The sequence below is a fragment of the Archocentrus centrarchus genome, chromosome 10, assembly GCF_007364275.1.
Source record: "Archocentrus centrarchus isolate MPI-CPG fArcCen1 chromosome 10, fArcCen1, whole genome shotgun sequence".
NCBI lineage: Eukaryota > Metazoa > Chordata > Actinopteri > Cichliformes > Cichlidae > Archocentrus > Archocentrus centrarchus.
In genome coordinates, this window is record NC_044355.1 from 13,835,489 (window position 1) to 13,849,478 (window position 13,990).

General features: G+C 38.7%; 1 protein-coding gene across 1 annotated transcript in view; it reads right to left on the reverse strand.

The window, feature by feature from the left end:
• mid2 (midline 2) overlaps window positions 1–13,700 on the reverse strand; it is a 171,840-nt gene extending 158,140 nt beyond the window's left edge. The window contains exon 1 of the mRNA XM_030739155.1: window positions 13,579–13,700. The gene's annotated coding sequence lies outside the window, so the exon portion shown is untranslated. The remainder of the gene's footprint in view (window positions 1–13,578) is intronic.
• Window positions 13,701–13,990: the final 290 nt, after the last annotated feature.

Sequence of the window (13,990 nt, forward strand, 5' to 3'; positions counted from 1 at the left end):
TCTAGCTAAAAAAACCATTTGATTCTCTGGATGATTTATTTTTCTTTCTTTTTTTTTGTTTTTTTTGTTTATGCTGCATGCTCCAAGCCATTTTATGTACCCCCCACCCCCCACCCCCTTGTGTAGTTTCCTAGACAATCTTAAAAGAGATTTCAAAAATGCCATTAATTATTAGCATCTCCCTTGTCAGCAAAGTTCAGAGTGAGAGATGGAGAATAAGCCTACTTCTTGGCAAACATAAAAACACTTCCCTAATTCAAGAATAAAAGTATCTCAACACATCAGAGGATATTTGAAGCTGTCACTGCTAGACACAGAGGCAAAAAAAAAAGAAAACATGCTTCAAAAAGAGGCCAGTGAGGAAATGCGTGAAAACATTATCTTAATATGACATCAAATTTTCATATGGAGAGGGAAGCTGTGAAAAACTTCAAGCTGTTACAGGGTAGGAGGGAAATCTGTTTTGATCCATGTAAGTCGATTCATGTTTTTTTTTTTTTTCTTTTGCTCAAGGTGTTTTTATTAGTGTTTAAGGTAATAAAAATTCTACAAATTACAAATATAGTTGGTAAGTGCATTTAACCCCCCACCATACCGCCCAGTACAAAACCTAATCACATTTAGTGTAACCGTTTAGTAATCAATCAAGGCAGATTTAAACACAAACACCTAAATGTACATATAAAAGAACTGAGTAAGGCAAAATATTATTATATAACATAACGAGCAAAAATAAAACAAATGCAATAAACGCTGCAAAAAATGACACAAACAGTAAAATGGTAGGGGAGACCGGGGCCAGCTGTAACACAATCAATCCCTCATTGCAAACAAGCTGGTGATTACACTTACTCTGCACATGCTCATTAGGATTCTCTGCATGTGGAAGATGTGAAGTTACTTCACTTCTCTAAAAATTCTCAAGGACAAAACTGATTCTGAGATAAGGGGGTTACTTTTGGGATATACAATATTTTTTATTCTGCTGCCTAAAGTTTAGATGACTGTGAATTTAAACTTGCATCATTTTTATCTCTAGGTTAGCTGTTAAAAATTATGGTAACACGGATGCTATATTGGAGGCAACTGTAACATGTTACTCAGAGGCAATTATAACAGTTACAATTGCAGGCACCTTGTCTTTGTTTCACTGTTAGTAAAAATAGATATACTTCACTAAATTTAAAATTGCATTTAGAAAATTTTTGTATAAAATCGTATCATATGTGTTAAAACAGTCTACATATTGACAGAAAGGAACTGTCAGTTTTATCTATGTATTATGCATTATTATGAGAATAGTTGCCAATTCTTCTGGACAAACAGAAATAGATTTTTCCTTGAATGCACAGCCTATGATATCCAACACCTAAACATATTGGAAAGTACTGTATGTAGGCTAAACATTTTTAAGTTACATTCTTAGATAAAACTACAGTAACATTACTTTGAAGATTGCTTCTGTTTGAAATATTATGGGTTAGTGTGATTTTTTTGAGTGTTACTGTTGCCCTCATGGGTTGCAATTGCCCTACTCTGACGTCTTGCATTTAAGATGAGTACACTGTTGTCTTTATTAGGGAAAAGATTTCAATTGTACTGTTAGTTAGTGTACATATATATATGGTCCTTTTATCAAAAGATGACTAGTATATTTCAAGTAGCCTGAGTTACGAAGAAAAATGTAAAAACTGTAGCCACTGGTCTCACCGACTAAGAAAAACATAAAGAAAAATATATAGCAACATGACATTTCTGAGAGCAGTCCCCTGTAGAATACAGTAGCACATGTTCTCAGTTACCAAAGGAAGTAAGTGCTTAAAGGCAGCTTAAAGGTCGGCATTTTTCTTCCATTTAGCAGTATACTGTCTGATGAAAGAGATGCAAAATCTCTCATATTTTTATTCAACTACTTTGAATAAGGTTGTATGGATACTACCAAAAATATCAGAAAAGGTTACATTTTTAATGGCAAAAACTGTTTAGTTTTGGAAAGGGTACTACAGTAGGTGCTTGCCTGCATTGCTTGCACATAGGGCTGCAACTATCGATTATTTTAGTAATCGAGTATTCTATCGATTATTCCATCAATTACTCAAGTAATCGGATAAGAAATACTTTTTTTCATATTAACAGCTCATCTGCATATTTTAACTTCTGCACTGCAGTTTTTTGCTGTGTGAAACAGAGCGGTGGATGGAGCTGCTACAAAGTTCTCTTTTCTTCACTTGCTGATCAGTTGGCTGATGAAGGACCTCCAGCTGTTTCCCAGTAAAGGTTTAATGGTGGTTACAGGGGGGGGGGGGGGGGGGGGGGGGAGCTTCTTTTGGACGCTAGAATACTTAATGAAGAATATCTCAATAAATCCTTTGGGGCACAGATTAAGTATGAAAAACTGATTCATAATTAGAGTCCAACCAATATCTTGGCAGGCCAATATTCTTGGCTGATATATATTCGTATTGGCATTTATAACAGCTAATAATGAAATATTAAAAAGTAAAGAAGAGATGGGAAAACCACTCTTCAGCCATGTTATGAGGGTTGATGTTGCATAGTTTGTCCACCAGGGGGCACTCTGCAACTTACATACTAGCAATGTGTTTGGAACGCCTGAAGACGAAAACCTGCTGAACCAAGCAGAGTTTAAATGAATAATCCACGACTTGTTTTGACAACACTATTTACTATTGTATTATCTTAGAAAGGACTCGAATTACTACACATAACAAATGTTACAGAAATCTGTTTGTTACGTGTGTCTGAAAGAAAAAGAATGTCAGCCAAAATATAAGCTTTTTAAGTTGCCAAATATCAGTATTGGTCTTAATGATCCTTTTATTAGTAGGGATCTATTCATAATGATGATTAATACAACTTTTAAGTTGTTTGCCATAAGAGGCTTATTTTGTTCCAGAGAAAGACACAATGTGACTTTAAAGGGAAAACACACACAGACACACCAAACAAGGTATAAGCTTAACTTAGCACATCAAATTTTGGGCTATAAATTCCCTTCACCTCCAACTGGTTGTGGCAGATGGCTGCCCCTCCCTGAGCTTGGTACTACTGGTTTCTTCTAAAAAGGAGTTTTTCCTTCCCACTGTCACCAAGTACTTCCTTTGTTCATCTGATTGTTCTAGTTTTCTCTATATTATTGTAGGGTCTTTATCTTACAATATAAAGTAACTTGAGGCAACTGTTGTTGTGACTTGGTGCTAGATAAATAAAATTGAACTGAAGAGAGTATCTGAAGTTAAGTACCATTTCTTCCATAATTTTCCTGTTTAGTGTTACCTATGGTCAGATAGTTGAAGCCTTTGGATAGCAAAGGAAATTATCACTGTGTTTACACTGGAGGTTCTGGTCTTAGATGTGAGCACTTTTAATAAATCACTTCTTTCAAAGTTAATTAATTTAGGCAAACTGATTCCTTGCCCCTGGCATGGTGTCTGGTACAGATTCCTCCTCTTTTGCTAATTAATTTAAAAAACATGGTTCAACATGAACAATCAATTCTCTTACATTAGTAGAGTGAGATTTTAAGATACACATGTTGGCTTTCTTGCGTGATTTAGATGATGAAACAGCGGAAACTGCTTTGCTGTCTCTGTTCAAAAGGTAACAAAATCTAACTATCATGCAAAGTTTCTTAAAGTTTCAAGTAACAGAAGAGCACAAACTCTGATTTTGACACAGATGCCTTTTTAAAATGTTCCGTGTGAATTTTAATTGGCTGATTGATTAACCAACTGACTGATCGATCCCAAGTCAGTCAGATCAAAATGTTGTGGTGTGCTGTTTGCTCTACATTTTCTGGCTGGTCCACTCTTAGGATGGGACAGCAGCATCAGTGAAAGAGATATTGGATAAAAAAATTTTTTAATAACTCCCAGAGAGCAAGTAGAACTCAACTCCAAACACACTGATGTAGTATAACCAGTGGGAAAAGAAATGGAGTACATCTTTATAAATGACACCTCACAAGTGAAGCCTTATGATTCTGTCACACTGCTTCTGGCCCACAGTTTACATGCAAAGTAGCAAAAATCTAATTACAAGGCAGAGATACTATATACCATGCTTGATTTTGAAGGCACAGACAAGATCCCTTGGGAAGGATAAGAGAAACCAAGGCTCAATATGCTGTCAACTTCTCTTAGAAACGCTGTCATTCCGAAGAGATTAGAATAACTGCTGGCTTGGTGCAATATTACGAGGATCACTTGCACTCTGTTTAAATTTGGTGTGGAACTTAAATGTCATATTTTGTGGAAATGACAATGTATTGTTGCTGCTGTATGTGAATATTGGGTTATAAAAACATGAGTCAGCATAAACACAAAATAAGTGAATAAATGATGATGATGATGATGATGATGATGAATCAAGCACCACATTACAGCCAACAGTGCCAGAATAATGTGGCAATCAAATAAGTACAAACCTGTCATCTGTTGATGTAATGTTCATTAAAATTGAGTAAAAGGTGTCTTAGATCCACTGAGCTTTAAAACACCCTTCTTTTGAGAAAAAAAAAAAAATCAGTTCAAAGTACTTTGAGCAATGTTTGGGGGGAAAAAAGAAATCCAAACCTTTTCTTCTCATTGCCTGCAGAAGAAAGAGGAACGAGACTGTGTAAAATCTACTGGGATATCAAAGAATATCACAAAGAAAATAGCCTTTAACCAATCCACTTGGGTCTCTTAACTCAAAAGTGAATGCGTAAAGGGTGCGATTATGAAGTCACACAGGCAGCGGTGCTGTGATAAAAAATTTTTTACATAAAGCCTCCACTTCGCTATCTCGACCCATTCAAACACAATTATCAGCATAATGGTTTCACATCTCAGCACATATGAAAGAGTGACAACACCCAGCACTCATTCAATGTGGTTTAGAGCGTTTTTGTGATAACCAAACAGACAAACTCATGGGCAGAATTACATTGTGGGTTTTTTTTTAAATCTTAGATCACATCCTAAACATAGCTGCTGGACACTGGGGGGTTGTGGTGGAGATATGTTGGGGGGAGAATGGGCTGTTGGCCTTTTCGCAGGAAGCTCAGACTGTGTGGGTTATGTGAGTTTGCTTTTGTTGGGGTTTTCTAAGGATAGGTTTCTTTCTCAGCTGGGGAATTTAACCACAAAAGCCATGATGTAACAGTAAGTCTTTATTTTCAGTGTTTAAAAAAAACAAACAAAAAAAAAAGTAGTGATGATGGAAAAGGGCAATGATGCTTGTCCAGTCTCTGAGTAGAGGAGGATGAATTTAAGATCACTGAAGGCCTGTTTATTTGATAATACCTGACTTGACAATATTATGGGATGGACAGAGAAAGCACTAGATCCTCCAGAAGCTCTCTTTATAAAGTATCTTGAGCTTTAAGTTACTACACTGAATCAGAGTCCTGATTTTCTTTTTTACTTTTATATCCAGTACAGTGCAGCAAACAATTTTGTATACATCTACACTTTTCACCCAGATCACTATAACTTTTTTTGTTCAAGAGGTCAATGCCTCAATTTCACCACCAGAACTTTCTTAAAGTAAAAGTGATAAGCTGACTAGGCCTTGAGTACTATTGAGTTTTATGGAGTTACTGTATCTGACTTATGATCATATGATCCTCTGGCTCGTAAATAAAGCCTTTAGCACTTTCAAGTATAGCCTGGCAATAATAGCTGTCACATCACTTTTGGGGGAAGAGTGTCTTAGTCTGTGCTGTAAGTAGGGATGCAACAATACCAGATATCTGGTAGTCACACCAATTCCACATTCTAAATATCCAATTTGTTGTAAAAAAGAAACCAAAAACACAATTTTTTTTTTTTTTACTTTGCTTGCAAGTGTCCTCCTTCTTCAGCATATAAGGATAGACTAGAATATGGTCCCTGTCTAGTCCCCCCCCCCCCTTCCGTGAACCAGAACGGACACTTAAGAAAATGAATGGAAGCACAGATGGATGGATGGATTTATGCAACTATAATGGATAATCTGGGTGGAAACTGGCAATGTTTCTATCCAGAAATGAATAAGGCCTGCGAGGGAGAAGATTACAAACTACAAAGGGAAGATTTATATCATATTTGTAGCCAGAGTGTGTATGTGTATCGGATAAATCTCAATGAGACAGAGAAGCACATAATAACTGGGAAAGACAGATGGGAGGAGAGAACAGAAAGGGGGGAGGGGGGGCAGAAGGGTGTACTGATTAAGCTTATACATGCATGTATGTGGAAATCCTTACATTGCAGTTTGGCAGCAGAGGTCAGGAAGACAGTAAGGTTAGGAGTAGTTCATCATGGTGAAGCAAGTAAAGCCCTACTACCCCAATCCCCCCCACTGCTTTTTATAAGTAAAACAAGTGGTGACAGAGGACGGCCAGAGGTCGCTGTCATCCTCGGTGTAAACTACTGCAGCCACTACACACAACTGAAATCTATTAATAAAGCATGTGATCATTAATGCATGTAACACCGCTATTGGATAGCAAAGGGAGAGGACTTGTCTGATCAAGTAAAATTGAAAATGAACAGCCTTTCATGTGTCTTGAGATGCACTGCATGTTGACATTTATAGGTGAGGTATAAAAACTGGATCAAGTTTTACACAACTTGGCTAAACTGAAGGTTGATTCCAAATCAGTGCTCTTCACTATCGGAAGAATAGTCTTTTCCACAATAAGACATTTAAAGGCATTTAAATAGAAAGCTGAAAAACACACTTGATTAAAAAACTGTTGTTTGCTGGGATAAACTGCGAGCGTGGAATTAAGTAAAATCATGTTAAGAATGACTGGCAGCTGTTTTTTCTCTTTTGGTTAAACACAATTTGGATTGTTTAGGATTATTTCAAGCAGGCTGCTGCTGAGAATCACAACATCTCTGCCGATGTGTTGGATTACTTAGTTATGCACAGCTTCACCTTCCTGCTCTAAATGCAGGACATGTCGCCTCGGTCATGCAATCTTTCTCTAATAAAAACACTCAAGGAGAGTCGGATGATAACATTGTGGAGCATGACTGTGAGCTATTTAACTGGTTCTGTGCATGAACAGACAATAATAATCAAGATTATGAGAATTAAACCCTGATTAAATTTCATATACTGGCACATATTGAAATTTTACTAAATATACTAAATACAGTAAAAAATAACCAGAATGTGCTGGGAGTGAAGTGTAAAAACTAAAAGTCAAGTAAAACTGGGAATATCAAAGAATTAAGACACAAGGAAGTATGACATATAAAACAAAGAGAACATGAATATTAAATGCAAACAAAATATCAAAAGCAACGGACTAAACACTGAAGCATTTTGACCTAAATAAGGAATCTGACAATAACTGTACTCATAACATTTTGCACAGACTGGCTCTCTTGTATCCACAGCACGATGAGCCAGCCCAAAAGAAACCACAACACCAGTAGATGAGTACGTAGAACTTTGTTCACAGAGAGAAATACAACTTCCTCACAGAGAGCCCTGCCAAAAATAGAAGTGGTCTTTTCTTGGGGAGTAAACAAGTGGAACTGTTTACAACCGGAAGATGGGAACCACTTTGTATTTACGGATGAACCAGTTTGAGATTCCTGAAACTAACAGAAGGCTGCATGCAGACATGTAGTGTGATTTTAACTACCAGAGCACATTAACAGCGCTCGCTTGAGCATGCATACGGCTGAGTTGTGGTTCCTCTCTAACAGCATGTAACCACAGGGTTAGTTTACAACTGTAACTGACCACAAGACCAAATCTTAGATGTCCTGAATTAATCAATGAGGCTTAAATGTCGATATGAAACCTTTTGACCATTCAGTGACTGATTATTGTATCTCACACATGAAATAGGCTTTAGTGATGACTGAAATTTAATTATGCTATTTGCAAATATTCTGTTTCCTCACATAGGAAAAAAAAAAAAGTACCAGAGTGTCATTCCAGTGTACTCAGCCAGCATTACACCTATGGCTGTATGTGGAGCTACACTCCTCTCTGAATGAGGAAAAGCAGCACTACATTATTCTGAATGCACAACACATAAGATGAAGGCGGGCTGACTGCTTTGAACTTTCCTTCCCACTTAACATTTAGACCGCACTTAAATACTGAAAAAGGAAAACATTCCTGACATCACAGGAACCACTGTCAGATCACGCTCAGATAACATGAGTTAAAAGATCTTGTGCAAATTTATTAAGTCCATCCAGCTCGACTGCATATTGTGACTGTCATCAGTGGAAAAGTGGGGGGGATCAATTTTGTTATCTCATGTTCCAGTTTTTTCTATCCCATACATTTTTTTTTTTAGTTTGTAGAACATTATAATATCCTCAGATATGAAATACTACAAAACCTTTACCACATCACATTACACATAATGTATTTTTATATAGAGGCAATAACATACTGGCTACAGTACATAATGACTACAGTGTGAAACCCATAGACACTGGATAGCCAACCATGTGTCAGAGCTTTTGCAGTCCCCATTTGGAGGAGGAGGAGAGAGGATGTGTGTGGCTGTGCGGCTGAGGATAAATGCATGCACATGTGCATGAAGGGCATGGAGAAGGCAGCAGTCTCCCAAAAGAAGACTTTATTTGAAAAGAGCCTCCCATGACCTGGCTTGATCTTGTCCCTTCATTCCTGGGTGGGGGTTGTGCATGCCTTTGTGTGTGTGTGTGTATGTGTGTGTATGTTTGTACGTGTATGCTCAGTGTTGGGGATTTGCAGATCTTTAAAATGGCTGTGCCCCTGAGGATAGGACTGCACTCCCACCAGTGGCTCATAGAGCTAATCTGACTGACAGTTTGGTCCAGCTTTCAGCCAACAAAACAGCCCACTGGCAAAGTCCAAATACCTGACTGCTGAAGAATCTGATCTGCCATGAGATGACAGTGGAGAAGCTACTCACCCCTCTGTGTGCTGAAGCCAATCCTCAGCCGCCTGTTTCTCTCCCTCTCTCCCCACCACGTTTTCTGTCTGCTTGTTTGTCAGCACTACACTGCTAGACCTACACATCTTCGGACTCAGCTGGATATGACAGTTTGACAGGCTGTCACAGTCATAAACCAGAAAGGCACTGGGATGACACCGCCACGGTACGTATCTGCAGGCATTTTCAACTTTTGAACCTTCAAAGCTTTATTTTTGAATATGTATTATTCTATACTGTTAAATGTCTCTTGGTTTAAAGAGCTGATCATCAAAACCTGCACTTTAAAGGAAAGCACTTAAGGCCTGATCTGTGTGGACACTGAAGATAAGGATTCTGTCACTGCACATATTCACTAATAAAGGAAAGCCACAAAAAAAAAAAAAAATCCTGCCACGTCAGTTAAAAACACCCCCACAAGCCATCTGTCTTGTTTCTTCCTGCTTCAGGGGCAAACTAAGAGCTTATTTAGCTAAGATGCCCACTCATCAATCAGCGAGGCTTTTCCATAAGCCATCCAACACAGCTTGAACTGGAGGACCCTCATAATTGAATATTAAACCCCTGATGAGTAGCAAGGCAAACTGTGACGTTGACTGGAGGCTGTAGTGTTCTGTTGCCGTTGCGTTGGCAGAGTTACCTGCGGGACTGTTAAGTGCAGCATCAGTTGCATCCAGCCTACCAGAGGTTATTCTGTCACACTGTCATAACTTCCATCTTTTGGATAAGAAATGTGTCTGCAGACAAACATCCAAACTCACACAGGGGACCACAGATGCAAGCAGGCATGAATCTATTTGGCACGCAAATATGTAAACACAGCTGGCTTTTACTCAATAGCAGCACTTGTAAGAAGACTGTAGAAATTGCCTTTTGTTCAGTTATGGCAAGAAATAAATGTTGCTTTGCCTGCTTTTTATTTTGGTCTGTATTTACTGCAGCACGCTGAAGGAATCTCTACACAACAACATATCAGACAGAAGAGTGAGAAACAGCCCATGACTCTGCACTACAAATATAACTGTATTTGTATTAGACCTGAAAGCAAAATAATATTGTGAGATAAGGAGGAAATTGTGTTTTTTCTGGTGTCTTGCCCACATAATCTGATGTATGAAATGGAGGTGGAATGTCATGATGGGAGGTACTCTCGAAAAGATGGAAATCTGCGTTGCCAGTTGTCATAAATTTGGATTTTTCTAAAGGAAAGCCCTCTCAGTAAGACACAAATCTTTGTGCACTGAAGTGGTAGATCAGTTAAAAAAAACAAGACATTTGAAGCGTTTCCATAGACATTTTGCATCATATTCATATGCAATTTTTCAAATTTATCTGTAGGAAGCTGGAGTTTCTATTAACATTAAACCTGAGATCCTGGTAATCATGATTGCAATAAATCAAGAGTACAATCAGATGTATAATGAGAGTCCCCGAGAGTCAGAAAATTAATAAAAAAAATAAATCATTATTTGCAGCCCAGGTGTTTTTTTTTTTTATACATTTTGTTAAATATCTCAAATCAACTAATCATCATATTTCTTTCGTGCTGGCAACAACAGCACACACAATTTGCAGATGGAATCAGTGCACCACAAAAATATACATTAACAAGTCACCACATCCAAGTCACACAAGAAAGCCTTTTTTTTTTTTTTTTTTTTTTTTACATTTTTTTCCCCGTTCACAGGAAGCCAGAGCTGCAATCCTGAAACAAGTTTAACCAAAACAGCACACCAGGTCCCCTGCTGTTTTTAAGCGAGCCCCTGAGAAGGCATAGCCAAGAGGAGTCTTAAAGAAACAGATTATTCAGACCCATACTGGCATCAGGGTGTTGACAGACAGTCCTAAAATCATTCCCATGCTTGATGTCCTTTCTGCCTAATTGCTCTGTGGGATAAGTTGATTTACATGTACAGAGAACCTCCCTAAGCAAACAATGAATGTGAGCAGTGGCAGCAGACAGCCACAAAAATGTTTTCATTACATCTTCCTAGCATCAAAGTTCAATAGGGTAAATCTAAGTAATACTGCAATATGCATGCTAACAAATTTTAGCTTCAGTAGTTATGGTAAAAGTGAGCTAGTTATATCTAGTACGTTTTAAGATTGGATGGTGACTTGGAGATTAACAATGTTTTCATAATCCTACTTTTAATATTGCTTCAGGTCAGGTAACGTAGTTTAAACATTATGGAATTACAGCATAAAGCGAGGATGTAGTCAGACTTGTTTTTGTTTGATCCGGTTCTTAAAGTGTGGGAAAACAAACATTGCAAAAGCAAACATTGCTCTTCAAATTCATTTATCTTTTCTAAATTAATATCCTTGATTCTTTAAAAAAAGAAGAAAAAAAAAAAAAGGAGGAGATCTGGCAGGTCAGTTTTTGATTTTTCTGGCAGGTCCACAATCTGCTAGCAGAGGCATAAAATTGGCTGCATGTATCAAAGTCAAACAGGTACACTACTGTACAGTTGGTGTTTACGTCTTTTCTTGGAAATCATTGCAGCTGCAACCCCGACAAAGAATACCAACCCTCTGTCACAGTTATAATCATCCCAGCACGTAGAAGCTGACTCCCTGCCTCTTCTGTAGAAAAGAAAAGAAAAAAAAAAAAGCACTGCTCTTGTCATCAGTATGTCTTAATAATTATCATCTGAGGGTGCAAACTCGAGAGCATGAGTAAGACACAGAGAGAGAGGTACAGTGTGGATAGACTTAGAGAGCTTGCAGCACCCTGTAGATGCATGATGAATGAGGGTGTCAGCTGTATTCACCCAACTAGCAGTGCAGTCTCTGAGACTGTCGCTCCCCATGCACTGAAACCTGTCTCATTAACCACTGTGATCATGCATTAACAAGACAGGCAGTAAGAGAGCGGGAAAATAAATCATTTTTATAAGATGGTGAACCACCAGTTTTTGAAAGTGCAATTGGCATTAAATATGTTTCACTGCTGATCAGCCTGACAGGATATAGCACTTTGGAGCTCATCATATGGGTTTGAATTTGGTTGTTTATTAGGATTAGAATAGGAATATTTGCATTTCTGATAATTACTCCAAGTAACTTTTGATAAATTATTTGTTATTCAATGATATCAAAAATGATGAAACATTGACTAACACTTCCTAACAGTGGATTCCATTTTCTTGCTCCCCATTGTTTTGGTGTCCTGCATTATTGATAAGCAGGTGACATTTTACACTTTTCTAAAGGCAAAGCCAGAGTCCCTCCACAGTCACCTGCAGCATTGTCTCCACAATAACCAGGCTGACAATTTAAGATGACAACAGGGACTCTGTAGGATTCATATTATATTCATTAGCAGGTTTGTGGCGACTGCAATGGTCTGTGTCTTCTGCTGTTCTAGTCTGGCATTCATATTATATAATATGGCATTTACATTAAATAAATATTAACGTGCCTTCAAGACTTGACAACTGATGGTTCTCATGTTTGTTGGTAAAGTTTACTTTTCTCTGTATCCTTTTAGAAATCTTGTTTTAATCCTCCTGGGGAAAAAAGGAAAATGCTTCTCTGAAGCATTCCTGCTGCTTTGGGTGACATCAGTGGGGTGTAGTGGGGAGTCAGCTCAGGTTAGTCCCTATTTTCCAACATCAGTCATCCATAAACTTAAACCCACCTGCCTAGTGTGGTGCAAGTCCCCCTTGTTCTGCTAAAACAGCTGTGACTGGTTGGGACACGGGCATGTGCAAAGCAGCAGAACATTAGAAGTGGATCATTGATCTCCTGCTGGTTACAGAGTGGGGTCTGAGTGAAGCATTCTGTGAATGCTTTATTGTACTGGGATCTGGGAGTTTGGAGGCCGGGTCAAAACCTTGGGTTCTTTGTTGCATTCCTAGAATCATTCCTGAACAGTTTTTGTGGCATGGTGGGGTGCACTGTTCCAGTGGGGGAGGCTTTTGCCATCTGTGAGTGCCAATGTCATGAAGCGTGCCTGGCTTTCAGTAATGTTTAGGTGGATACATGTCAAAGTAACATCCATATAAATGCCTGAAACCAGGGTTTCCCAGGAGAACATTGCATTGTAGCAGGATGATGAGTGTTATGCATTTCAGTTGCTGTAGGTTTTAATATTGTAGCTGGTCTGTAGTACACAATGGCTGAACTCATGAGCGCAGAAAGACTAAAATATTTTAACTAAATTTAAAATTTTATCCACTCCAATAGTGAGAACTCATTCAGCACAATCAACAGCAACATCATCAAGTGGAGGAGTGTAGAAATTTTAGCACTCTTAAAAACTTTTGAGCCTTAATTTGCAGGCCACTGTGAATTCAACACCTGCATTCAGTCCCTGACACAATATTTACCCACTTACATTAGATGTGCGGGCGCGCGTTTGCTTTTTTTCCGCCTTGTTTTTGAATGAGAAAATTAGTCACACACTCACACACGTCTTCTTCATGCTGCAGGTTTCTGTACCGAAAAGGCTCGTCATACACTTATCATTTGAGATGGGTCATTATACTGTTGCGACCCTGTTACCCACAATACTGCACAGCCTACTGTATGCCTTCCACAAACTAACTCACGCTCCTAGCCAGTGTGTCTCCCCGTGCACGTTACTCTCGCTATTCCGCCAAAAAAAAACACAAAAAAGAAGCACAGCCTACCTCGGTTCACCGTGACAGCTCCGTACGTCGACTCGTTGCAGGAGATGGCAACAATGTGATGCTCACAGTAAAGATCGCAGTTCGTAAGCGCAGAAGTTTTGACAAGTCAGTGAGTCGAGGATCACACAAAGAGTGCCAGTGACTGACGGATCTGTGTAAAACAAGCCAGTGTAGAGAGTGTATGACAACGCCCCAAAACAACACTGATCCAGATGATCCGCCGCTGGATAATTACGATTGTTAAAGGTGTTTCTCTTCAATTTGGCTATGCGCACCGGTGCGCTGCGTCTGCCTCCCAAAGTGATCCCCAAAGCAAACGTCCCCTAAGGACACGTGACCAACACACGGGGGACAGGAATAGCTCTCAATCCCCACACAGTAGCAGCTGGGATCAGTTACACCGCTGCTTTAG